This window comes from Sus scrofa, chromosome X, assembly GCF_054392235.1.
Source record: "Sus scrofa isolate SSC_HxYL_T2T_F1_AM1 chromosome X, Sscrofa_HxYL_maternal_Yorkshire_Landrace_v2.0, whole genome shotgun sequence".
Classification (NCBI taxonomy): domain Eukaryota; kingdom Metazoa; phylum Chordata; class Mammalia; order Artiodactyla; family Suidae; genus Sus; species Sus scrofa.
This window is the reverse complement of record NC_139401.1, coordinates 16,514,000-16,539,938: the sequence shown is the minus strand read 5'-3', so window position 1 is coordinate 16,539,938 and position 25,939 is coordinate 16,514,000. Positions and strand designations below refer to the sequence as shown.

General features: G+C 41.3%; 1 protein-coding gene across 1 annotated transcript in view; it reads right to left on the bottom strand.

Annotated features, from left to right (window-relative positions):
- Positions 1–10,634: 10,634 nt before the first annotated feature.
- Positions 10,635–25,939, bottom strand: part of GRPR (gastrin releasing peptide receptor) — a 468,413-nt gene continuing 453,108 nt past the window's right edge. The window contains exon 13 of the transcript XR_014834568.1: positions 10,635–14,774. The gene's annotated coding sequence lies outside the window, so the exon portion shown is untranslated. The remainder of the gene's footprint in view (positions 14,775–25,939) is intronic.

Below are 25,939 nucleotides of genomic sequence, written 5' to 3'. Positions count from 1 at the left end.
GAGGAGATTCTCAGCCTCCAAGAAAAAGACTTGAGACTGTTGATGCTGAAGATGATGCAAGGCATTGGAAATAAACTAGAGGCAAAGATGGATAACTTACAGGAAACACTGAGCAAAGAGATACAAGATATAAAACTTAAGCAAGAAGAGATGCAAAATACAACAACTGAAATAAATTCACTAGAAGCAGCTACCAGCAGAATATAGGAGGCGGAGGACAGGTGGAGGACAGATTAGTGGAAATTATGGATGTGGAATAGAAAAGAGAAAAAAGATTGAAAAGCAATGAAGAGAGTCTCAGAGAACTCTGGGACAACATTAAATGCACCAACATCCATATTATAGGGGTGCCAGAAGGAAAAGAGAGAAAGAAGGGGACAGAAAAAATATTCTAAGAGATAATAGCCAAAAATTTCCCTAACATGGGAAAGGAACCACTCACTCAAATCCAGGAAGCACACTGAGTACCATATAAAATAAACCCAAGGAGGAATATCCCGAGACACATATCAATCAAACTGACCAAAATTAAAGAGAAGCAAAGAGAAAATCTTGACAGTAGCTGGGGGAAAGAAACAAAAAACATACAAGGGAACCCTGATAAGGTTATCAGCAGATTTTTCAGCAGAAACTCTGCAGGCCAGAAGGGAGTGGCATGATGTACTTAATGTGATAAAAGGAAAAAACCTCCAACCAAGATTACTTTACCCAGCAAGGCTCTCATTCAGATTTCAAGGAGAAATAAAAACCTTCACAGATAAGCAAAAGCTAAGAGAATTCAGCAACACTAAACCAGCCTCACAACAAATACTATGTTATGATCATTATACAACTACAGATGTGATAAATTCATTTGAGTAATAAAAAAAAAAGAAAAAAAACCCCCAACAAATACTAAAGGAACTTCTCTAGGCAGAAAAGAAAAGACAGCAACAGGAAACAAAAATTCCACAAATGACAAGGCTCACCAGTAAAGGTATATGTACAGTAAAGATACGAAATCATCCATGCACAATTATGCCACCAAAATCAGAAATCATGAGAAGAGGTGGGTACAAGTGCAGGACACTGGAGATGAACTTACAATTAAGAGAACAACAACTTAAAACAATCTCATATACACATAGACTCTTATATCAAAACTTCAGAATAACTGCAAACAAAAAATCTACAATTGATATACAAACAAAGAAAAATCAACTCAAATGCAACACTAAAGATAGTCATCAAACCAGAAGAGGAGAGAACAGGAGAAGAAGGAAAGAAAAAAGAGCAACAAAAACAACTCCAAAGCAATTAATAAAATGGTAATAAGAACATACATATCAATAATTACCTTAAATGTTAATGGGCTAAACGCCCCAACCAAAAGCCATAGACTGGCTGAATGGATACAAAAACAAGACCCATATATATGCTGTCTTCAAGAGACCCACTTCCCTTCTAGGGACACATACAAATTGAAATTGAGAGGATGGAAGAAAATATTTCATGCAAACGGGGATCAAAAGAAAGCTGGAGTAGCAATACTCATATCAGACAAAATAGACTTTAAAATGAAGAATATTTCAAGGGACAAAAAAGGTCATTACATAATGATCAAAGGATCAGTCCAAGAAGAAGATACAACAATTTTAAATATCTACACACCCAACATAGGTTCACCACAATGTATAAGGCAACTGCTGACAACCTTCAAAGGAGAAATCGACAATAACACAATCATAGTGGGGGACTTTAACACCCCACTTACAGCAATGGACAGATCAACCAGACAGAAAATCACTAAGGAAACACAGGCCCTGAATGAAGCATTAGACCAGATGGACTTAATAGATACTCATAGGACATTCCATCCAAAAGCAACAGAATACACATTCTTCTCAAGTGCACACGGAACATTCTCTAAGGTTGATCACATCCTGGGCTACAAATCCAACCTCGGTACCTTTTTTTTTTTTGGTCTTTTTGCCTTTCCTAGGGCCGCTCCCATGGCATATGGTGATTCCCAGGCTAGGGGTCGAATTGGAGCTGTAGCTGCCAGCCTACACCACAGTTCACAGCAACGTGGGATCTGAGCCACGTCTGCAACCTACACCACAGCTTATGGCAACGCCGGATCCTTTAACCCATTGAGCAAGGCCAGGGACCGAACCTGCAACCTCATGGTTCCTAGTCAGATTCGTTAACCACTGCACCACGATGAGTAACTTTAAGAAAACTGAAATCATATCAAGCATCTTTTCCGATCAGAGAGCATCACCAACATTTGTGTATCACAGTAATTTGAGTAATGATAGGGAATCTTGGCAGCAAAATAAAATAATAAGCATCTGAGAAGTTGGCAGCTGGAAGTTGAAAGGCTATCTCGTGCGGTCACAGGTGTGCAAGGTAAAGGCTAGGGGACTCAGTGGGAGCAGTTATTGTAGGTATAAGACTAGAGGCTGTAATGTGAGAGACTAAGGTTTTCTGTCTTTGTTACCCAAATGGATGACCAGGAAATGAGCCATTATTTGATGCACATATTGCATATTGTACATATCTTGGTAGGAATACTTTTATCAAACAAATCCAACATGGCATTCTTTCTTAAAAAATTTTTTGGAGTTCTTGTCGTGGCTCAGCTGTAAGAAACCCGACTAGTATACATGAGGACGTGGGTTCGATCTCTGGCCTGACTCAGTGGGTTATGAATTAAGCATTGCCGTGAGCTGTGGTGTAGGTCACAGACATGCTCAGATGTGGCGTTGCTGTGGCTGTGGCGCAGGCTGGCAGGTGTAGTTCTGATTCGACCCCTAGCCTGGGAACCTCCATATGCCAAGGAAGCAGCCTTAAAGAGACAAAAAAAAAATTTTTTTTTTATTGAAGTATAGTTAATTTACAATGTTAGTAGCTGGTTCCCAGGCTAGGGGTCGAATCTGAGCTACAGCTGCCGGCCTACACCACAGCCACCGTGATGCCAGATCTGAGCCGCATCTAGGACCTACACCCACAGCTCACAGCAATACCAGATCCTTAACCCAGTGAGTGAGGCCAGGGATCGAACCCGCAACCTCATGGCTCCTAGTCAGATTTGTTACCACTGCGCCGTGACAGGAACTCTCTTGTTTATTTTATATGTATTTGTTTGTATCTGCTAATTCCAAACTCCTTATTTATTCCTCCTCAACCCACTTTCCCCTTTGGTAATCATAACTTTGTTTTCTATGTCTGTGAGTCTGTTTCTGTTTTGTAAATAAGTTCATTCGAATCATATTTTAGATTCCACATAGAAGTGGAAATATATATTTAAATATGTCACCTGTATATCATAGTGTCTTTGACTTACTTCATTTATTATGATAATCTCTAGGTCCATACATGGTGGTACAAATGGCATTATTTCATTCTTTTTAATGGCTGAGTAACATTCCATTTTATATATGTACCACATCGTCTTTATCCATTCTTCTGTCAATGGGCTTTTAAGTTGCCTCCTTGTCTTGGCTATTGTAAATACTGCTGCTGTGAACACTGGGGTGCATGTATCTTCTCGAATTAGAGTTTTCTCTGGATGTATGCCCAGGAGTAGGATTGCTGGATCATACAGAAATCTATGGATCATGATTTTCCAAGGAACCTCCACACAGTTTTCCATAGTTGTTGTACCAGTTTACATTCCCACTAACAGTGTAGGAGGGTTCCCTTTTCTCCACACTTTGTCCAGCATTTGTTATTTGTAGACTTACTAATGACAGTCACTCTGCCCTGTGTGAGGGAGGTGGTACCTCATTGTAGTTTTGATTTGCATTTCTCTATCAATGAGTGGTGTTGAGCATCTTTTCATGGGCCTTATTGGCCATCTGTGTGTCTTCTGTGGAGAAATGTCTTTTTAGGTGTTCTGCCCATTTTATGATTTTTTTTTTTTTTTGCTTTGTTTTGAGTTGTGTGAGCTGTTTGTATATTTTGGAAATTAAGCCCTTGTCAGTCACATCGTTTGCAAATATTTTCTCTCAGTCTGTAGGTTGTGTTTTCATTTTGGTATGGTTTCCTTTGCTGGAAAAAGCTTATAAGTTTGTTTAGGTCCCATATGTTTATTTTTGCCTTTATTTCCTTTGCCTTGGGAGGCTGACGTAAGAAAACATTGCTATGATTTATGTCAGCAAATGTTTTGCCTGTATTCTCTAATAGGATTTTTATGGTGTCATTTCTTATATTTGTCTTTAAGCCATTTTGAGTTTATTTTTTTGTATGGTGAGAGGATGTGTTCTGACTTCATAGATTTACATGTATCTGTCCAGCTTTCCCAACACCACTTGCTGAAAAGACTCTCTTCTCCATAGTATATTCTTGCCTCCTTTATCAAGGATTGTAATTGGCTGTAGGTATGTGGATTTATTTCTGGGCTCTCCATTCTATTCCTTTGATCCATATGTCTGGTTTTGTGCCAATACCATGCTGTTTTGATTACTGTAGCTTTGTAATACTGTATGAAGTCTGGGAAGATTATGCCTCCAGCTGTGTTTGTTTTTTCTTTTATGGTTCCACATAAATTTTAGGATTATTAGTTGTAATTCTGTGAAAAATGTCATGGGTAATTTGATAGGGATCGCATTAAATCTGTAGATTGCTTTGGGTAGTATGACCATTTTAACAATATTAATTCTTCCAATCCAGGAGCATGGGACATCTTTCTTTGTATCATCTTCAGTTTTCCTTATCAGTGTTTCATAATTCTCAGCATATGTCTTTCACATCCTCGGTCAGGTTTATTCCGAAGTATTTTATTTTGGGGGGTGCAATTTTAGAAGAGATTTTCTTTTACATTCCCTTTCTGATACTTCATTGTTAGTGTACAGAAATGAAACTGATTTCTGAATGTTAATCTTGTATCTTGCTACCTTGCTGAATTTGTTGATCAGGTCAAATAGTTTTTGTGTGGCATTCTTAGAGTTTTCTATATATAGTATCATGTCATCTGCATGTAATGATAATTTTACCTCTTCCCTTCCAATTTGGATTCCTTCTATTTCTTTTTCTGGTTGCTTGCTATGGCTAGGACTTCCAGTACTATGCTTAAGAGAAGCAGTGAGAGTGGACATCCTTGTCTCATTCTGGATTTTAGCAGGAAGATTTTCAGCTTTTCAGCATTGAATATTATGTTGGCTGTGGGTTTGTCATAAAGAGCTTTTATTACATAAAGAGCTTTTTATTTCCTTTGTTGATGGGGTGTATCACATTGCTTGATTTGCATATGTTGTACCATTCTTGTGACCCTGGGATGAATCCCGCTTGATGGTGTTATATGATCTTTTTTATATGTTGTGGGATTCAGTTTCCTAATATTTTGTTGAGAATTTCTTCATCTATATTCACAGATATTGGCCTATAATTTTCTTTTTTTGTTAGCAACACTAGGCATTCTTTATCCTGCATAGGATTCTTCCTTACCCTTGGTCCTCTTTTGCCTCAAGTAAATGAATATTTTAATAAAACCAATACTACTTCTTATCTAAAATGACTACATTTAAAAGCCTCTACCATTGATTTAAAACTTTGCTATAATTATAAATTATCGACATTAAAATCTGCCTCAATTTTAACTAATTTTTCTTTTTTTCCCTTGGATCGGTGGTTCCCAAAAGTATAGTCACTAGACTAACAGCATCAGCATCACCCAGGAGCTTGTCAGAAATGCAGATTATCAGGCCTGGCCACTGACCTGTGGAATCAGAACTCTGGTGGTGGGGCCCAGCAATCTGTGTTTAAACAAGGCCTCTAGGTGATCCTGATAGGAGAACCAAGTGTGGGAACCACTGCTAGTATAGGGTTAAAGACCTTAGAAAGACAGGAGGCTGTGGTCATCTCAACTAAAACTTGTAATGAAATTGTGTTTCTTTTCATTCCAGAGGGTCATCTTCTGTGCAGTTTATTTTTTTTTTCATTTTTTTATTACTCAAATGAATTTATCACATCTGTAGCTGTACAATGATCATCACAATCCAATTTCACAGGATTTCCATCCCACGGCCCAGGTACATCCCCCCATCCCCCAGACTGTCTCCTCCGGAGACCATAAGTTTTTCAATGTCTGTGAGTCAGCATCTGTTCTGCAAAGAAGCTCAGTCTGTCCTTTTTTCAGATTCCACATGTCAGTGAAAGCATTGGATGTTGGTGTCTCATTGTATGGCTGACTTCACTTAGCATGATAGTTTCTAGGTCCATCCATGTTGCAAAAAATGCTGGTATTTTGTTCTTTTTAATGGCTGAGTAATATTCCATTGTGTATATGTACCACCTCTTCTGGATCCACTCCTCTGTCGATGGACATTTAGGTTGTTTCCATGTCTTGGCTATTGAAAAGAGTGCTGCCATGAACATTGGAGTACATGTGTCTTTGTGAGTCGTGGTTTTCTCTGGAGAGATGCCTAGGAGTGGGATTGCTGGATCAAATGGTAGTTCTATATTTAGTTTTCTGAGGCATCTCCATACTGCTTTCCACAGGGGTTGCACCAATTGACAATCCCACCAACAGTGTACTAGGGTTCCTTTTTCTCCCCACCCTCTCCAGCACTTGTTTGTAGACTTTTGGATGATGGCCATTCTGGCTGGTATAAGGTGGTACCTCAGAGTGGTTTTGATTTGCATCTCTCTAATAATGAGTGACGTTGGACATCTTTTCGTGTGTTTCTTGGCCATCTGTATGTCTTCTTTGGAGAATTGTCTGTTTAGATCTTCTGCCCATTTTTGGATGGGGTTGTTTGTTTTTTTGGTATGGAGCTGCAGAAGTTGTTTATAAATTTTGGAGATTAATCCCTTGTCCGTCGACTCACTTGCAAAGATTTTCTCCCATTCTGTGGGTTGTCTTTTTGTGTTGTTTAGGGTTTCCTTTGCTGTGCAGAAACTTTGAAGTTTGATTAGATCCCATTTGTTTATTTTTCTTTTTATTGTCAATACTCTGATAGGTGGATCTGAGAAGATGTTGCTGTCGTTTATGTCAGAGAGTGTTTGGCCTATGTTTTCCTCTAGGAGTTTGATAGTGTCTGGTCTTATATCTAGGTCTTTGATCCATTTGGAGTTTATTTTTGTGTGTGGTGTTAGGAAGTGTTCTAATTTCATTCTTTTCCATGTGGCTGTCCAGTTTTCCCAGCAGCACTTATTGAACAAGCTGTCCTTTCTCCATTGTATATTCTTGCTTCCTTTGTCATAGATGAGTTGGCTGTAGGTGCGAGGGTTGAATTCTGGGCTTCTTCTGTGCAGTTTAGAGTGAAAGACAGTGCTGCTGGAACTAAGTGTTGCTGAAGTCATCCTCATCAGAGCTGGGAAAATCCCCTTCAGGTGGTTACCCGCAGTGTTGGACCAGGAGGAAATGACCTCTTGCTCATTTATACCTGGTTCTGTATTATTCAATGACAATTATTTTTAATGCATTTTTGAAAAACTTTGAAAGATTTAGAAGAGACTACAGGTTATTTGAGAAATACTAGCCACTTTGAATCAGTAAAATGTGAACATTTTGCCAATTTTCTTTCAGTGTTTTTAATGGGTTTTTTTTTTTTTTTTTCCACCATAGAGTGGAAATGCTTGGTTACCGCTGTCCCAAACCTATCCTCCTTTTTCTGTCTTTACCTCTCTTCTTTCTCAGAAGCTCTCTTCTTTCTCAGAAGCTATATCCACCATGGATTTGGCAATGTCGAGCCTGTGTTTATAATTTCATGCCATACGTGTACATTCATGTGATATCGGTACTGTTATAGGTAAGTTTTTCCTCTGTATCAATACAGTTTTTTTTTTTTTTTGCCTTTTCTAGGACCGATCCTGCGGCATATGGAGATTCCCAGGCTAGGGGTCAAATCGGAGCCATAGCCACCGGCGTACGCCAGAGCCACAGCAACGTGGGATCTGAGCGCGTCTGTGACCTACACCACAGCTCCCGGCAACGCCAGATCCTTAACCCACTGAGCGAGGCCAGGGATTGAACCTGCAACCTCATGGTTTCCAGTCGGATTCGCTAACCACTGCACCACGACGGGAACTCCACAAACTTGTGTTTTTAACTCAGGTTGATGTTTTATGTTTCATAAGGTCTGTAAAATTGATAAATTGATTCCCATCTTTTCTTCCTCCTACCTATGCTTTATAGCCTTTGCTTGGCTACCTTGATGACAGACAAGGAAAAGCATGAGGGGGGTGTGTTTGAAAACCGATGTTACTCACCAGAAACTCTAGCCAAAGGTAATAGAAAGTGACCTCCTGAAACAAAGGAAGGTCTGGTTGGAACTGGCAAGATGGCTGGTCTACCTAGAAGAATGGATTGGTCACTTGGCAGTGATTTCTCCATTAAGAATATCTGTAATATCTGGGTGTCTGCATGGGGCCCAGAGCAGGGTTAGACTTAAGGGAGCCCTTGACATGCATCATTCATGTCATGGTAGTGATCACAAAGCCAGAGGAGCTCAGGCTTCCTGCTGTCATCAAGGACTCAGTGGATCCTTCCTTTTCTGAGGTCATCCCTAGGAGGCCTGGCTTGGTGGACACTGTTTCCAGTTTAACCCTGGACTGGGGGGATTCAAGAGAGTAGAAGGCGTTTGCCGCTGCACAAAGTCCAGAGCCAATCCCATCACCATCACATTCTCCTGCCCTGTATCAGGTGAGCATGAAAGGAATAATAGTTTCTTCCTTCAGTTTGTGGTGTTCACCGGGACTAAATTATGGTACATGTTGATGGGAAGTTATTATGGGTTGAACTGTGCCCCCAAAAGCTATGTTTAAGTCCTAACTCCTTAGTACCTTAGAATGTGGCCTTATTTGGAAATAGCGTCATTAGAGTTAGAAGTGGGTAGGTAGAGATGAGGTTATACTGGAATAGGGTGGACCCTTCATCCAATATGGCTGGTGTCCTTATTAGAAGAGAAGAAACAAAAACAAAAACACAGAGAGAACCCCATGAGACAAGAGGCAAACACCGGAGTCATGATGGGTCTATATGCCAAGGAATGTGGAGGACTGCTGGCAACCACCAGATGCTAGAAGAGGCAAGGAAGGATTCTTTCCTAGGGCCCTCAGAAGGAGCATGACCCTGCTGCCATCTTGATTTTGGAATTCTAGACTGCAGAGCTACAAGAGAATAAATGCCTATTGTTTTAAGCTACCCAGCTTGCAGTACTTTGTTATGGCAGCCCTAGGAAAATAATAAAAATGAAAACGAAGAGTCCATTTAGTTCAACTCACTATGCTGAGGAGAGCCCCCATAACATGTGAGTAAACTGATTACTCCAGAAATACTGGGGAATTAGATGGTCTAGTTAGCTGAATTTTCTAGTGGGGGCATTAACTAGCTTATTCTGTATTTAATTTTCACCAGCTGTAGTACATGTTTAAACATCTGGATTGTCAGTTGTAATTACAATGAAACTAAAAAAGCCACATGGCCCACCAAATTCCCTGTGGTTCCTCTAATATTACCATATTCTAATAAAGAAATTAAAGGACTGGGGCAAACCTGCAGATGAAGGAGTTAAATTTAACTGAACCAAATTCCAAGATTAAGAAGATAATATGATATAATGAAAACTAAAGCTGTATTGCCCTTAACTGACTTCTTTGATAATTCATACAGCACTTTTGGATAATGCAAATAGATGCTCATTATCAAACAAGTTACAGTGGTTCCTCCAGTATTAGCAAATAATTCCGTTTATTTTCATTTCTGCCTCCCACTTCCCTCCAGCACCCTCACCACTCACCCCTCTTGACCCTCCTCACCCTCACCCCTTCCACCATCCTCAAAACCATCACCACCAGCCCTTCATGCTTGGGGCAGGCATTGTGTTACTGGGCTGACTGAGAGTTGTTATCAAACATCTGAGAACAAGACTCAAGGAAAACAAAGACAAATGTCTCAAGAGTTTATGAATGTGGTTAGGTAGAGGGCATAAAAATTATACGGATATCCTTAACATAAGGCAAAACATGAAAAAGGAGATTCGAAAGGCAAAGATGAAGTGTTACATGTTCTTAGTCCACGTCCAAATGACGGCTTTTAGCCATGCATGTCTTCAGCAGTGATGGTAATGTATTTGGGATAGATCTTCTTTTATTAGGTAAATCACTAATTCGTTACTTCATTAAAAAATACTCGTCAATCATTTTGAGTGATTTCTGTTGATCAGATTTTAGAAATTTTACATGAAGAGATGGTGTCTTATTCCTCTGTTTTTCCCATACTGTGTACTTATTCAGTAAGTACTTAATTTTTAAGAATTTTTTAGGGCTGTATCCATGGCCTATGTAAGTTCCTAGGCCAGGGACTGAATCTGGCTCAGGCCACAGCTGCAGCAATGGCAGATCCTTAACCCACTGCACTGGGCCAGGGAGTGAACCCATGCCTCCGTGCTGACCCAAGCTGCTGCAGTTGGATTTGTAACCCACTGTGCCCCAGTGGGAACTCCAGTACTTGATGACTTAATTTCTGTTGTGATTCTGACATTAGAAGCTACAAATATGTTGATTTTGAAAGCATGTGTATTTCTTGGTGACTTTTTTTTGAAAAGATAATACAAATTTGGTTTTATCTACTAAACTTACACAATGTATTTTTATTGAGTATCATTGATGTACAATATTAAGTTGCAAATGTATAATGCAGTGATTCATAATTTTTAATAATTTTTATTTTTTCCATTTTAAGCTGGTTTACAGTGTTCTGTCAATTTTCTACTGTACAGCAAGGTGACCCAGTCACACATACATACATTCTTTTTTTCACATTATCCTCCATCACAAGTGATTAGATAGAGTTCCCAGTGCTATACAGCAGGCTCTCATTGCTTATCCACTCCAAAGGCAATAGTTTGCATCCATTAACCCCAAGCTCGCAGTCCATCCCACTCCCTCCCCCTCTCCCTTGGCAACCACAAGTGTGTTCTCCAAGTCCATGACTTTCTTTTCTGTGGAAAGGTCCATTTGTGCCGTATATTAAATTCCAGATATGAGTGATATCATATGGTATTTGTCTTTCTCTTTCTGACTGACTTCACTCAGGATGAAAGTCTCTAGGTCCATCCATGTTGTTGCAAATGGCATTATTTTGTTCTTTGTTGTAGCTGGGAGTAGTCACAATTGGATTCACAATTTTTAAAGGTTATACTCCATTTATGGTTGTTATAAAACATTGGCTATAGTCTCTCTGTAGTATACATCGTCGTAGCTTATTTTATACATAATAGTTGGTACCAGATGTATTTATTCTTTGCCCCAGTACTTCCACCTCTTGACATTGCTTCCTTTAGATACCTGTGTGCATGAAAGAGAGGCCATGTGTAGAAGGTGACTTACTGCAGCATCGCTCCCAACCTGGTATCCAGCACCAGGGGCATCAGAACGCAGCCAGGCCCAGTCATGTACACATTGTCGAAGGCTGCCATTGTGCTACAGGGAGGAGGTGAGTGGTTGTGACAGCGACTGTGTGGCCTGCAAAACCTAAAATACCATCTGGTCCTTAACCAAAAAAAAAAAAAAGCTAACCAACCCCAGCTCTAAGTGATTCAATGTAACAAAATCTTACATATACTGGTAGATGTACATGCAAAGACACAACAATTGGAAAGCAAAATCCAACCACGAGCTTCACGCTTGCGAATGTGCAGCAGGGATGGTGATCTTTTTGTGTTTGACACTTCTTCCCCTCAGGAGAAAAAAGGGAAACCAGAAGGTAAGATTGCTTCATTTTTAATTTATCCGACAAGGCTTCGTTGGGTGTATACTCTGGGGAAGGTAGTCCAGGGACTGCCGGATGCAGAGCTGAAGAAGGCATGATCCTTCTTCGGGGGGCTCACAGTCTAGCTCAGGAGTCAGACATGTTCAATAATCATGAGACAAAAGGATGAGGGCTGTAAGAACGAAGGAAAAAGTGCCGTGGGAGCAACAGCAGCAGCAGCAGGAAATGTGTGCATCTGCCCAAGGCCTTAAAAAAAAGAATCATGTATTATAACTGAGAGAGGCAATTTCCAAAAGGGTGTCAAGTTGAAATAAAAACTGCCAATGAGACAGGTTTTACTCTTTCTGAGAAAACGAAGATACTGCAAGAATGTTTGTCTAATGCAAAATCTAAACAAGATGCTTAGGCCCGAGATTATTGCTCCGTCGCCTCTCTCTCTTTTTTCAGGGCTCTACCTTGATGCAGCTAGATTTGTTTTCTGAATTCTGACTTTCAGCTTTACAGTGCCTCATTTGATGCTTCATGAAAATAAAATCTGCCTCTTATTGTCCTAGGCATTTTTCACAGAAGACAAATTTATTTTCCTCTTGGGGTTTACCACAGGTTTAGCACCTAATAGAAGCGTATCAGCCTGTCAGTGTGTTGGAAAAAGAAGAGAGTTTGTTTGTTTTGTCTTTTCGGGCCGCCCCTGCAGCATATGGAGGTTCCCACGCCAGGGACTGAATCGGAGCTACAGCTGCCGGCCTACCCCACAGCCACAGCCATTCAAGATCCGAGCCACATCTGCAGCCTACACCACAGTTCACGGCAACGCCAGATCCTTAACCCACGGAGCGAGGCCAAAGATCGAACCCGCAGTCTCATGGTTCCTAGTTGGATTCGTTTCTGCTGCACCATGATGGGAACTCCAAAAAGAGAATATTCATTCATGCAAATGGAAGGAGACGAGAAAACACGGGCTTCACATCCTGTGTGCTGAGTTTGTATTTTCACTTCAGATGGGTTCACACTGCTTGTTCTGGCCAGTGTTCTACCCGAGGTTTGCTTAGTATTGCTCAGATGCGGAACAGAAGGTGAGGACGTGTGACAGAAGTTGATCCATCAAGGCAGGAAAGCTCAGGTTCTCGTTGTTTCCTTTTGTTTCCGAAGATCAACTCTCCACCCTTTCTTTCCACGCTCCATTCTGGACTGAAAGGCCCACCTGCCTGGATTCCAGGAATGTGCTTGCTGCCCTCTAGCTTCCGGTTGGGTTCAGCCAAAAGGAAGTCCTGGCCAATCACAGGAAGGGAAGAGAGTGAAGGTCCAGGCATTTCTTTCCCCGCTTCATCCTGCAGGATCATCATAAGCTACATCCCTCTGCTGAAGGACGAACTGGGGCCAATTTCAGTACAGGTTCCGGTCGGTGCCTTCTCATTGGCTCTTCACTGCCCTGTTACTGGTCTTGGGGTACTTCATTCTTCCTGGTGATTTCCGTATCGCCTTCCCCTTGTTTCTCAATAGATTATAAAAATTCTCCTCTCATAAGCCCAGCTGACTGTGCCAGGAATTTGAGGGATGTAGTAAATATTCCTGTAAGGTTGTTTGCAAATCAGAACTCGTACTCAGTTCCATGGCAGTGATTTCCACCACTCACTCTTCAGCTTACCGTTCTGTTCTTCCACCTCATGTATTCTGCTGTTCATTCATCCTAGTGGGTTTTTCCTTTTAGTTATTATATTTGTCAGCTGTTTGGTGGCTCTTTATATTTTCTCTTTGTTAAAATTATTCTAACGTCTCCTTCTGTGCATCCATTATTCTGAACTCTTTCTTAGGTAGATTTCCTATCTCCACTTCACTTAGTTGTTCTTCTGGGGTTTTATCTTGTTCCTTTGCCTGGAACTTACTACGTTGTCATCTCATTTTGCTTAAATTTCCATTTGTGTTTTTATGTATGTAGGAGGTTAGTGACATTTCTTGACCTTGGAGAAGTGGCAGTGTCCTAGCAGTACCCTCCTTTCACACCACCCAAGGGCCAGGGACCAGCTGGTTCCAGGGTAACTTCTGACCTGTGTTTGTGGACTCAGTTCCACAGGCTGTGGGATTGTAGTTTTCTTGCTTCTGGTGTCTAGCCCTTGGTGGGAGAGGATGGTCTAGAGTGTTGTGGAGGCTTCCTTGCAAGAGGGGCTGGTGCCTGCCCACTGGTGGGCATGGCCAAGTCAAGGAGTGTGTCTAGACGTGGTCATGGGCTCATTCTTTGTGGGGGGAGGGGGAGTTGCTTGGCCTGAGGCATCCCAGCACGGGAGCCTCTTGAAATTGGATGATGCCATGTCTTGGTACTCATGACCCAGGCAAGATTTCTGCTTCCAGCACGAGTTCAGGTAGATAAATCTTTCTCTGTCCCCAGCATGCACGTCTTCAGGGTAAGTCACAGCTGCCCCCTATCCCTGGGAAACCCTCCAAGCCAAGGAGGTAGGGCTGGCCCAGGCTTCTATGAAGTGACTACTTTTGCCCTGGGTCCAGGGGCAAGTGCGACCTTGGGTGTGCCTTCCAAGAATGGAGACTCTGTTTCCTCTAGGCCTGTGGACCTCCTGTAATCAAGCCCCACTGGCTCTTCTTTCTGATCCCAGACCCCAGCGTGTGAACTATCCTGAAGAATGTTCTATGTACACTTGAAAAAAATGTGGATTCTGCTGCTTTCAGATGGAATGCTCTATAAATACCAAGTCCATCTGGTCTAATGTGTCATTTAAGGGCTGTGTTTCCTTGTTTTCTGTCTCATCTGTCCATTGATACAATAGGAGTGAGGGACTTGAACATTTGTGTTACTGTCATTTTTTCCTTTTATGTCTGTTCACATCTGCCTTATATATTAAAGTGCTCCCATGTTGGGTGCATATATATTTACAATTGTTTTATCTTGTTAGATTGATACCAAGATGTTATGCCAGCAGTCTCTTACACGGTCCTCATTTCTTTTCATTCTTTTTTCTTTATTCTGTTCTTCGGCAGTGATTTCTACCATGTTGCCTTCCCCATTTGAGTTTCTAGAAGACTGCAGCCTCAGCAGACAACTTCCTCTGCAGCCTCGTGACAGAACCTGAATCAAAGGCATTCAGCTAAGCCATAGTTTGATTTCTGACTCACAGAAACTGAACTGGATTGGAGACAAGATGGCAGAGTAGAAGGACCTTGAACTCACCTTCTTTCATAAGCACAGCACAATCACAACTAACTGTTGAACAACTATCAATATAAGGCTGAACCTAACAAAAAAGATATTCTGTCTAAAGCAATAAGGAAACCAGAGTGATATGGCGGGAGGGGAAACCCACAAACTGGAAAGCAATTATATTGCAGAAGTTCTCCTACAGGAATGAGAGTTCTGAGCCCAAAGTCAGGCTCCCCAGCCTGGGGGTCTGGCATCAGAAAGAACCAGATGGTTTCTCAAGTGAATTCTACCATTTAGAGAAGAGCGAATTCCTATCCTTTTGAAACTGTTCCAAAGAATTGCAGAGGAACGAATACTCTCATACTCATTCTGAGGCTGCCATCACCCTGATACCTAAACTGGATAAAGATACGACAAAAAAAGAAAATCATGGGCCAATATCACTGATGAACATAGATCCAAAAATCCTCAACAACATACTAGCAAACTGTCCAATAATACGTTAAAGGGTCACACATCATGATCAAGTGGGATTTATTCTGGGAGGGTGAGGATTTTTCAATATCTGCAAATCAATCAGTGTGATAAACCATATTAACAAGTTGAATAAAAACTATGATATATCCCAATAAATGCAGAAAAAGCTTTTTTGATAAAATTCAAAACCCATTTATGATAAAAACTCTCCAGAAAGTGGGCATAGAGAGAACCTACCTCAACATAATAAAGGCCATATATGACAAACCCAAAGCTCACAGCATTTCCTCTAAGATCAGGAACAAGACAAGGATGCTCACTCTCAAACTTTTATTCAACATAGTTTTGGAAGTGCTGGAGAATGCAACCAGAGAAGAAAAAGAAAAACCCAAACTGGAGAAGAAGTAAAAACTGTCACTGTTTTCAGATGACATGGTATTATATATAGAAAATCCTAAAGTCACTACCAGAAGACTACTAGACTTCATCAACAAACTTAGTAAAGTTGCAGGATACAAAGTTAATCAGACATTTTTTGCATTTCTGTACACCAGCAATGAAAGATCAGAAAGAGAAATGAAGGAAAATCTCATTTACCACTGCATCAAAAAGAATAAAATACATAGGTGTAAACCCTACCTATGGAGGCAAAAGACCTGTACTCTGAAAACTGTTAATACACTAATGAAAGAAATCAAAGATGACACAAACAGATGGAAAGATATACTGTGTTCTTAGACTGGAAGAATAAATATTATTAAAATGACTATACTACCCAAGGCAATCTACAGATTCAATGAAATGCCTATCAAATTACCAATGCCATTTTTCACAAAGCTACAACAAAAATGGTTTAAATTTGTATGTAAACACCAAAGACCCCAGAATAGCCAAAGCCATCCTGAAAAAGAAAAATGGAGCTGGAAGAATCAGGCTCCCTGACTCCAGACTCTACTACACAACTACAGTCATCAAAACAGTATGGTATTGGCACAAAAACAGACATATAGTTCAATAGAACAGAATAGAAAGCCCAGAAAATAGTCCCACACACCTATGGTCAACTCATCTATGACAAAGGAGGCAAGAACATACAAGGGAGAAAAAGACAGTCTCTTCAACAAGTAGTGTTGGGAAAGCGGGACAGCTACATGTACAAGAATGAAATGAGAACATTCTCTAACACCATACACAAAAATCAGCTCCAAATGGATTAAAGACCTGGACCTAAACATAAGACCAGATACTATAAAACTCCTGGAGGAAAGTATAGGCAGAACACTCTTTGACATCAATCATAGCACTGTCTTTCTGGATCCATCTGCAAGAGTATTGGAAATAAAAACAATAAATATGGGACCTAATTCAACTTTAAAGCTTTTTGCACAGCTAAGAAAACCATAAAACAAAATGACAACATACAGAATGGGAGAAAATATTTACAAATGATGGGGCCAATAAGGGATTCATTTCCAAAATATACAAACAGCTCATACAGCTAAAAACACCCCCAAAACCTCCAGTATAGACAAACACCTTATACAACTCAACAACAAAAAAACAACCCAATTGAAAAATGGGCAGAAGACCTAAAATAGACATTTCTCCAAAGAAGACATATGGTTGGCCAGTAGGCACATGAAAAAATGTTCAACATCACTGAGAGATGCAATTCAAAATTATGATGAGGTACCACCTCACACCAGTCAGAGTGGCCATCATTAATAAGTCTACAAATAAATGCTGGAGTGGATGTGGAGAAAAGGGAACCCTCCTGCACTGTTGGTGGGAATGGAAATTAGTACAGCCAGTATGGAGGATCCTCAGAAAACTAAATACAGAATTGCCATACGATCCAGCAGTTCCACTGCTGGGCATATATATCCAGATAAAGTTGTCATTCAAAAAGACACATGCACTCCGACACCCACAATATTCACAACACTATTCACAAAAGCCAAGACATGGATCCTTAATGTCCACTGACGAATGCATTAAGAAGCTGTGGTGTGTATATACAATGGAATACCAATCGATGAAAAAGGACACAATAATGCCATTTGCAGCAACATGGATGCAAGTAGAGATTCTAATACTGAGTGAAGTCAGAGAAAGACAAATAACCATATGATATCACTTATATCTGGAATCTAAAACATGATCCTATGTACAAAACAGAAACAGATCACAGAATGGGAGAACAGACCTGTGGTTGCCAGGAGGGAAAGGGGGAGGAAGCAGGAGGGACAGGGAGTTTGGGGTTGGTAGATGCAAACTATTAGTACATTTGGAATGGAGAAACAATGGGGTCCTCCTGTACAGCACAGGGAACTATGTACAGTCTCCTGGGATAGACCATGATGGAAGAGAGTATGTGAAAAAAGAAATATACATATATACACGTGTGCGTGTGTGTATGTCTGGGTCACTGTGCTGTACAGAAGAAACTGGAATATATAAAATTGAAAAGCAATAAAAAATGGACAGATGATCTAAATAGACTTTTTTTGGCCTTTTTACGGCTGCACTCGAGACACATGGAGGTTCCCAGGCTAGGCGTTCAATTGGAGCTACAGCTGCCAGCCTACACCACAGCCACAGCAACACAGGATCCAAGCCTCATGGTTCCTAGTCAGATTCGTTAACCACTGAGCCACGACAGGAATTCATGCTACTGTACAGCACAGGGAACTATATTCGACATTTTGTAATAACCTCTAAGAGAAAAGAATCTGAAAGAGAATAGATATATGCACATTAACTGAATCACTGTGCTGTACATCTGAAACCCCGTTTTTTGTTTGTTTTTTTAGGGCCACATCCTCTGCACGTGGAGGTTCCCAGGCTAGGGGTCTAATAGGAGACACCAGATCTGAGATGCGTCTGTGACCTACACCACAGGTCACAGTAATACCAGATTCTTAAACCACTGAGCGAGGCCAGGGATCAAACCTGTGTCCTCATGGATGCCAGTCAGATTCATTTCTGTTGAGCCAAGATGGGAACTCCAATATTTTTTTTTTTTTTTTTTTTTGTCTTTTTGCCATTTCTTGGGCCACTCCTGTAGCATATGGAGGCTCCCAGGCTAGAGGTCTAATCGGAGCTGTAGCCGCCGGCCTACACCAGAGCCACAGCAACTCGGGATCCAAGCCGCGTCTGCAACCTACACCACAGCTCATGGCAACGCCAGATCCGTAACCCACTGAGCAAGGCCAGGGATAGAACCTGCAACCTCATGGTTCCTAGTCGGATTCGTTAACCACTGAGCCACAATGGGAACTCCAACTCCAAAATATTTTAAATCAACCATACTTCAAAAAAAAATTATTAAATGCATTAAAAGAATACTGATGTGCATCTTTTCTGTAGAGACAAGAATTCTGTAAATCTAAATGGGCATTCCTTAAATTTTTTGAAAAATCCAAATGTTTATATACGTCAGTTTTATATAGAGTGATGCTTTTTTGTTTTTTGGTTTTTTTTCATGCAATTTCCACTTCTGGATTTTCAGATCCCATTCAGAATACATCTCATTCCTCTGCCTCATGACAATCCCCAATAATTGAGGATATCTAATATTTTGTCCCTCTGAGGTTCCTCTTCAGTGGAGGTGGGCCACTCCCTTCCTCCTCAAGTCCAGCAAGTCCATCGAGAACAGAATTTAAAATGCGCTCATTCTAATTTATCTCCTCTGAATACACTTTGTTGGAGGCATCTAGGTTACCTGACTCCGATGCAGTCTAATGGAAAATTATAGGCAAAAATAAGAATTTCAACCACAGTCACTACCAGCCCTGGAACACTCGGGTAAAATCACATTTCCATAAGGTCCTAGCGGAGCTGTGTTGAAGAAGCATGAGTCTGCCCTGTGAACTGAGGTCTGCCAAGCTGTGGTCTGACCATCACTGCCCTCGTTCTGCATGGCATCATTGTAGCACCGCAGTCTTTTCCCTCCCCACAGTTACAGCACGCTATTGCATTATATTCATCTTCCCAGCAACCCAAAACCTAAAAGTCTTTTCCAAACATGGGACTGTTAAGCTGAGTTTCCCCTAGTCTGTATGTGGGCATCCCCTAGGTTTTTATTTTGAAAAAAGGTCACTCTGACCTTTACCCCTGCTTCCGTGCTTATAGACTATGCAGTCTCACCTTAAGCCTTGTGACAACTAAGAAACCATAACAAACAGATCATATAACAGCTGTGATGTGAGCAACCCAGGTCATCAGAAGAGCTTTGCCCCATATGGTCATCCAGAGAACCCTCTCCATCTTGTAGCTTGGCTGGTGTCCCATGGGCATCCTGCATGCTGGGCCACTGTCAAGCCTAGTCCAGTTCCAGCCCATGGGAAAAGGGAGGAGAATATAGAAGAGGTACCTCAGCACCTTAAGAGAAACCTGGAAATAGCACTCATCATGTGTGCCAAGATTCAATGAGTGAAGACTTAGTCACATGACCACATCTTACTGCAAGGGAAGCTGGGAAATAGAGCCTAGTTGAACAATCACGTACCCAGCCACAACTCCCTTTCTATCTTTGACAGGGAGGACACATCTTGGTGGCCAACTAGCAGTTTCCACTACTAACCTCATCTCCTTAGATGCCATCATTTGTTCATTCCTTCATTCATTTGCTCATTCATAAATCTTCCATTGAGAACTTTGTGCCAGGTACTAAGATGCATGTGGAGGAATTCCAAAATCAACAAGACAGGTACAGTACAAACAACTAAAAATCTAATCTGTTGAACTGTCTTTGGATCTGCATTATGCCACCAAACGTAGTAATAAATATCCAACTTCCTGTCATTCGCAAGAATACCGCAATTTTCTGTTTCACATATGTGATCAATACATTAACTGGTCAGAGGTGTAAAGAGAGCCTTTTAGCAGCCACTGCGAACTTTCCCCTAGGTTCACCTGACCCAGCACTGAAGTGCTATGAGATAAGGATATTCAAACATTCAAAGTCCACCCAACTCTCATTCAGCCCTTCCCCAAGGATATCTTGACATACTTTGTCAATAGCCTTGCTAGTCTTCATATTGTCTCTGACCACCTCGTTTTCTGGTTTACAATTCGAATGTCCTTATTAAAAATGAGATTCAAATGACCATATGGCGTAAGAGAATCTTCCCCCACCTCATGTGTACCATGCCCACCTTTCCGTTTCCATCAATAGTTCTTTTCAATAGGAAGCTTTAAAATCTTGTGCTCCAAATTGCCCATTAGCCTATAGATAAAAATAAAAACGGCAAAGAATTCTCTATTTTTTTTCTCTTTTTAGGACCACACTCATGGCATATAGAGGTTCCCAGGCTAGGGGTTATATCGGAGCTGCAGCTGCCAGCCCACACCACAGCCACAGCAATGTGGCATCTGAGCTGTGTCTTCAACCTACACCACAGCTCCCGGCTATGCCACATCCTTAACCCACTGAACGAGGCCAGGGATCAAACATGTGTCCTCATTGTTACTAGTCAGGTTCATTAACCACTGAGCCACGACAGGAACTCCAGTTCTTTGCCCTTTTTAAAAATTATATGTGGAACCTTAAGGATACAAAATGAACTGATTTGCAGAACAGCAACAGACTCACAGACTTTGAAAACACACTTGTGGTTACCAAAGGGCAAAGGGTGGAGGGAGGGATGGATTGGGGCTCTGGGATTGGCATATGCACACTGAGGTATATGGAATGGCTGCCCAATGGGGACCTGCTGAATAGCACAGGGAACTCTACCCAATATTCTGTGATAGTCTATTGGGAAAAGACTGAAAAAGAATTGATATATGTATAACTGAATCACTCTGCTATACAGCAGAAATTATCACAGCATTGTAAATCAACTATACTTCAATAAAAAATAAATAGGAGTTCTTGCTGAGGCACAACAGGATTGGCAGCATCTTGGGAACACTGGGACATAGGTTTGATCCCGTGTCTGGCACAGTGGGTTAAGGATCCTGTGTTGTCGCAGATGCAGCGTAGGTCACAACTGCGGCTCGAATCTGATCCCTGGTGTGGAAACTCCATATGCTGAGGGGTGGCCCAAAAAGAAAAAACGAAAAAACCCTTCATGACTACACATGAAATACTAAAATTGAAAAATAAAAAATAAAAATTGACTACTTGATCTGCTCATATTTTACTCTCTCTCACATAACTCACCATTCTTCAAAATTATTAGTCTCACATCCAAGTTTCTCCAGAATCCTGGGATATAACTGGTTCAAGCCAAAGCCCTTAAAAAAGAAAGACTTATTACCCTCTTAAAAGTCTTCTCACCCATCTTTGTCTCCACTTTACTCGTAACACTGTTTGATTTATATTATCCAGTCCAAAGATCGTTCTTCTTAATAGGGAAGAATAAGAAAATGGCTTTGGGTTGAGTAGGGTTGCTCTCTATCATCTATTAACATTACATTATCTGCCCCGAGTAACATCTTTTTTCCTTCTTAATTTGTCTTTTTTCTCCTAGACATTTAAAAAACGAGAGCTCCTGTCTCCTCTGTCTTGCCTTAGCTAAGCTCACTCCATTTGACGCTGCCTCCCTTAAAACTTTGGGAGCTGCTGCTCCTCTGCAGCTTAGCTCCACTCCCAAATCCAAGATACTTGATCAGCCTCTCATCCTTTTTCCCTCAATCATTTATCCTTTTTCACTCCCCTCTTGGAGTGGTCCAGTCTTCTGGGTTTGCGTTTTTGCCAGGGTCCACTGGCTCCTTGCCCTCTCCCCTGCAGATTTCTGAGAATTAGGGCTCAACTATTCATGGTGTGAGTGTGTGATGAACCTCTTGCTCTTACTTGTTATTTTCCACTTGACACTGAAATATCCCTAAAGGCAAGATGCTGTCTTGCTCACCACTGTGTCCCTGGCATCTAGCACTGTGCTTGATGTTAACATGCTCCATACAAGGTTCCTGAATAAATAACCTCTTCCTCATGAGCCTCGTGAGTGGCATTTCTTTTATGCCAGCTCTCAGATGACTCCTGGTCAAAGTAAGTAACAAATAAGGAACATGTTTCCATGACTTACTAAACACTAGTGTCTACAGAAGACAGACTTTCTCTCCAGCAGGAGAGACACATACGAAGTAAGTCAGAAAGACAAATATCATGACATCACTTGAATGTGGAATCTAATCAAAATGATAGACATGGATTTATTTGTAAAACAGAAACAAACTCACAGATTTAAAAAATCAAACGTATGGTTACCAAAGGGGAAAGGTGGGAAAGAGCGATGAATTAGCAGGTCGCGATTGACACATACACACCACTGTATATAAAATAGATGACAAGCACCCACTGTAGAGCACAGGGAACTATACTCAAAATTCTGTAATAACCTACATGGGAAAAAAGAATGGATATATGTATAACTGATTCATTTTGTGGTACACCTGAAACTAATACAACACTGTAAGTCAACTACAGTCCAATAACATTTTTGAAGTTGAAATTAAAAGAGACAAAATAGTCGACAAAAAAAGGAAGGGCAGGTATGTTGGTCTTTAACACCCCCCCCCAGCCTTTCATGTCTTTTTCAGCCCATAGCTTCCCTTCACACCTAGTGATGTCATGGATTTTTCCTTCTCTTAACCAAACAGACACTATGGTAAAATATGTATCCAGTGTTTGATGCGTGTTAGTCCCCAAGCTACGACTCTCAGTTGCATCTCTTCATGGGTCCCTGACAACGTTTTCATGAAATAGGTATGGTTATTCCCATTTTCCAGAGGAGAAAGTAAGGCACAAGAGGGTATTGGTGTCACTGTCAGCTTCTGGTTCATAGTTAAGTGCTCAGTAAGTAGTAGCTGCTATTATTGTTGGTACTGCATTTGAACTGTGGAAGTGTCTTGTAGGAGATTTGGAGAAATGCTTTCGTAGTTAGCAGACTATGGTGAACTGCCATGGGCAGTCGCTGTGCTAGAAGTTAGGGAGGGGGGTCTGAAAAAATAAGCAAGACATCTTCATTCTCAGAGAATTAATGGGAGTGTGTGTGTCTGAGAGGAAGGTAAAATGTCCTAAAACGGTCAGAAGGGCACAGAGGAAGATGACCAGCACCGCCGTGGAGGAGGTAGCATTTGAAGTAAACTCACAAGGAGAGTTAGGGTTTCCTGTGCCACCAGAGGCAGTAAAGTGGAGGAGAACCGGGCACAGCGGGGGAACGATGGACTGTGCTTTCCTGTTCCTTCCATCCTCGGATCCTAGTTTTAAGCTCTGGTCCCTCCCAGCTTTGGGTCTGTGACGGTCAATCCCCCTTCCTCCCACACACTCTCCCAAAGCATACCATCAAGGGCCTCCTCCACTTATTCTCAAACTGCTCTCATTTTGACCCATTTGCCCTAATCCAAACTCTGAGTTCTGAAAACTTGTTTTGTGGAACAAATCCTGCCTGTGGTCTTGTGTACTTTCTGTTTGTTCTAGGAATTCCAACAACATGGTGGCAGCTGTTTCCCCGAATCTTGGCTCATCCCTTTCTTTGGTTCATCACCAAGTCCTGCTTTGAGTCTCCAGGACCTGCTAATTCTAGTTCTTATTTACCTACTCCCTTCTCTCCTCTCTTGGCCCACTTCTCATGCCCTCCTCCCCACACACTGTCTAGTTTGATGGACACAAGGGAGCAAAAGAGAACAGAGCAATTCTCCCTCTCTTTTCAATTTTGAAATGATTTGAACACATTTCTCCCACTCCCCTTATTTTCTGAGCCAAAGATCTTCAGTCATCAGTTTCCCCTGACATTATCAGCAGCATCATTGGTTTCTGGATGACACTGGTTTCTCTCCACCGTCCCCGCTGCAAACTTGAAGCTTCCAATTGAGATTTTTAAATCCTCATGTATGAGTCACTTAAGTCATTACCAAAAACACACAAATAAAAATCAAACTAAAAATTAACGGTGTTTTGAGAAGGCCAAAACCCAGTATTTCCAATAGGGCAGAGAATGTATCCTAACCATCCTCATCTTTGAGTGCTCATTTCTTGGCATGGTGACTTGAAGTTTTGAGAATCCCATTAAAGCAGCTGTATTTCTTAGTTAGGAAACCCTTGAGTCATTACCAGGGGATTATGGAGGTACCATGAATATTTCATGAGCTTAATGGAAATCTTTGGTTACTTCACTTGGCTTTCAGATTCTCTCTCCCCCCACCCCCTTCTGTCCTGCTTTAGTCCCTGCACCTTACTTTCTGCAGGAACTAAGTTCTCGATCTCAGTAGCGTATCAAAAAAGTATGGGATTTTTGTTGGCTTGCACTTTCCATCATTTTTCCTTAGGAGGAAATGTTGTTGCTGCTCCTTCCATATCCCCTTGACATTCACACTTCAGCCTGTGCTTGGTTCAGCGAGCAGCAAGGGCCGGAGAGGGAAGGTTCCTAGAGCAGCCCTCAACCAACTATAGACTTCCTCACCTCTTAATTGGGCAACTCTGAGGCACAGTCTGCACTATTTTACAGAATTCAGAGGGATTAGCTCGAGTTGCCCACAGTGGTACTAGCCTGGTAACACCCTTGATTGGCTTCCTCCCATTCTCTTTCTCACTTATCCCTTCCACTAATGCCATTTCCTAGACTCACCTCCCACGTAAACTCTTTATGCTGAGGTCCTTCATTAGGTGTCTGCTTCTGGGAGGCAACCCAAACTAAGACAATATTTTATGTAGATTTCCCACATCTCACAAAGACAGAATGTTATGCGTGGGTTTAGCTCATGTCTTCCTTCACGCTTTATATATTTTAAATTGTAGTGGAGGAGTTCTCTGGTGGTCTAATGGCCAGGATTCATCACTTTCACTGATACAGCCCAGGTTCCACCCTTGGTCTGGGAGCTGAGATCCCGCAGCGAGCCACTGCACGCTGTGGCTTTTGTTTTAATTTTATAAATCAGAAATGAGTAATGCTATCCCCAAATTATAATCATCAAAGTATTTAGTTGATGTAACAAGACAGTCCTCCAAACTATGACTTGAAGTCATTTTAAAAATTAAATACGGTGCTTGTCCCTCAGGGGAATTTCAGGCCAACAGAGTTGGGATATCTGCCAGCCATAAATGCACTGCCCTTAAACAAGAGTCATTTGGTAGAATAGCATAGCAATTTTACAATCAGGTAAAATATTGGGGGAAGGGTGTCCACTCTAGTTCATCACGCACCATTTTGAGCTTCTCCTTTGCAGCACAATACAAACATCCCATACCCCTTGAGGATGACCTCAATTTCAAAAGCCAAGGTATTTTTTTTTTTATTGAAGTAAACATCTATGGAATAGACTAAAAATAAACTGAAAAAAAAGACCAGTGTAAAGGAAAAGCTAGTTCATTTTATGATGAGTTCTCGTATTTGAAAGAGAAGATCAGGTTAAGCTGTCAGAATAGTCAAAATTCTAGAAGATTGTAAAGCAAAGCTCTAGACCATTTCAACTGAACACACGGGGCATTTTGCTGTGAGCAGAAAGAACACCAACAAAGCTTAGGACCGGTAAATGAATCAACAATTTTCATTGTAGGCATGGACCAGGAAGTAACAGTTTGTTTGGCAGTAAGTTTTTGAGAGAACAACTCAGGGACTGACAGCTGCATTATTTGGTATGAAAAGAATTTTCACAGAGAGCAAACATCC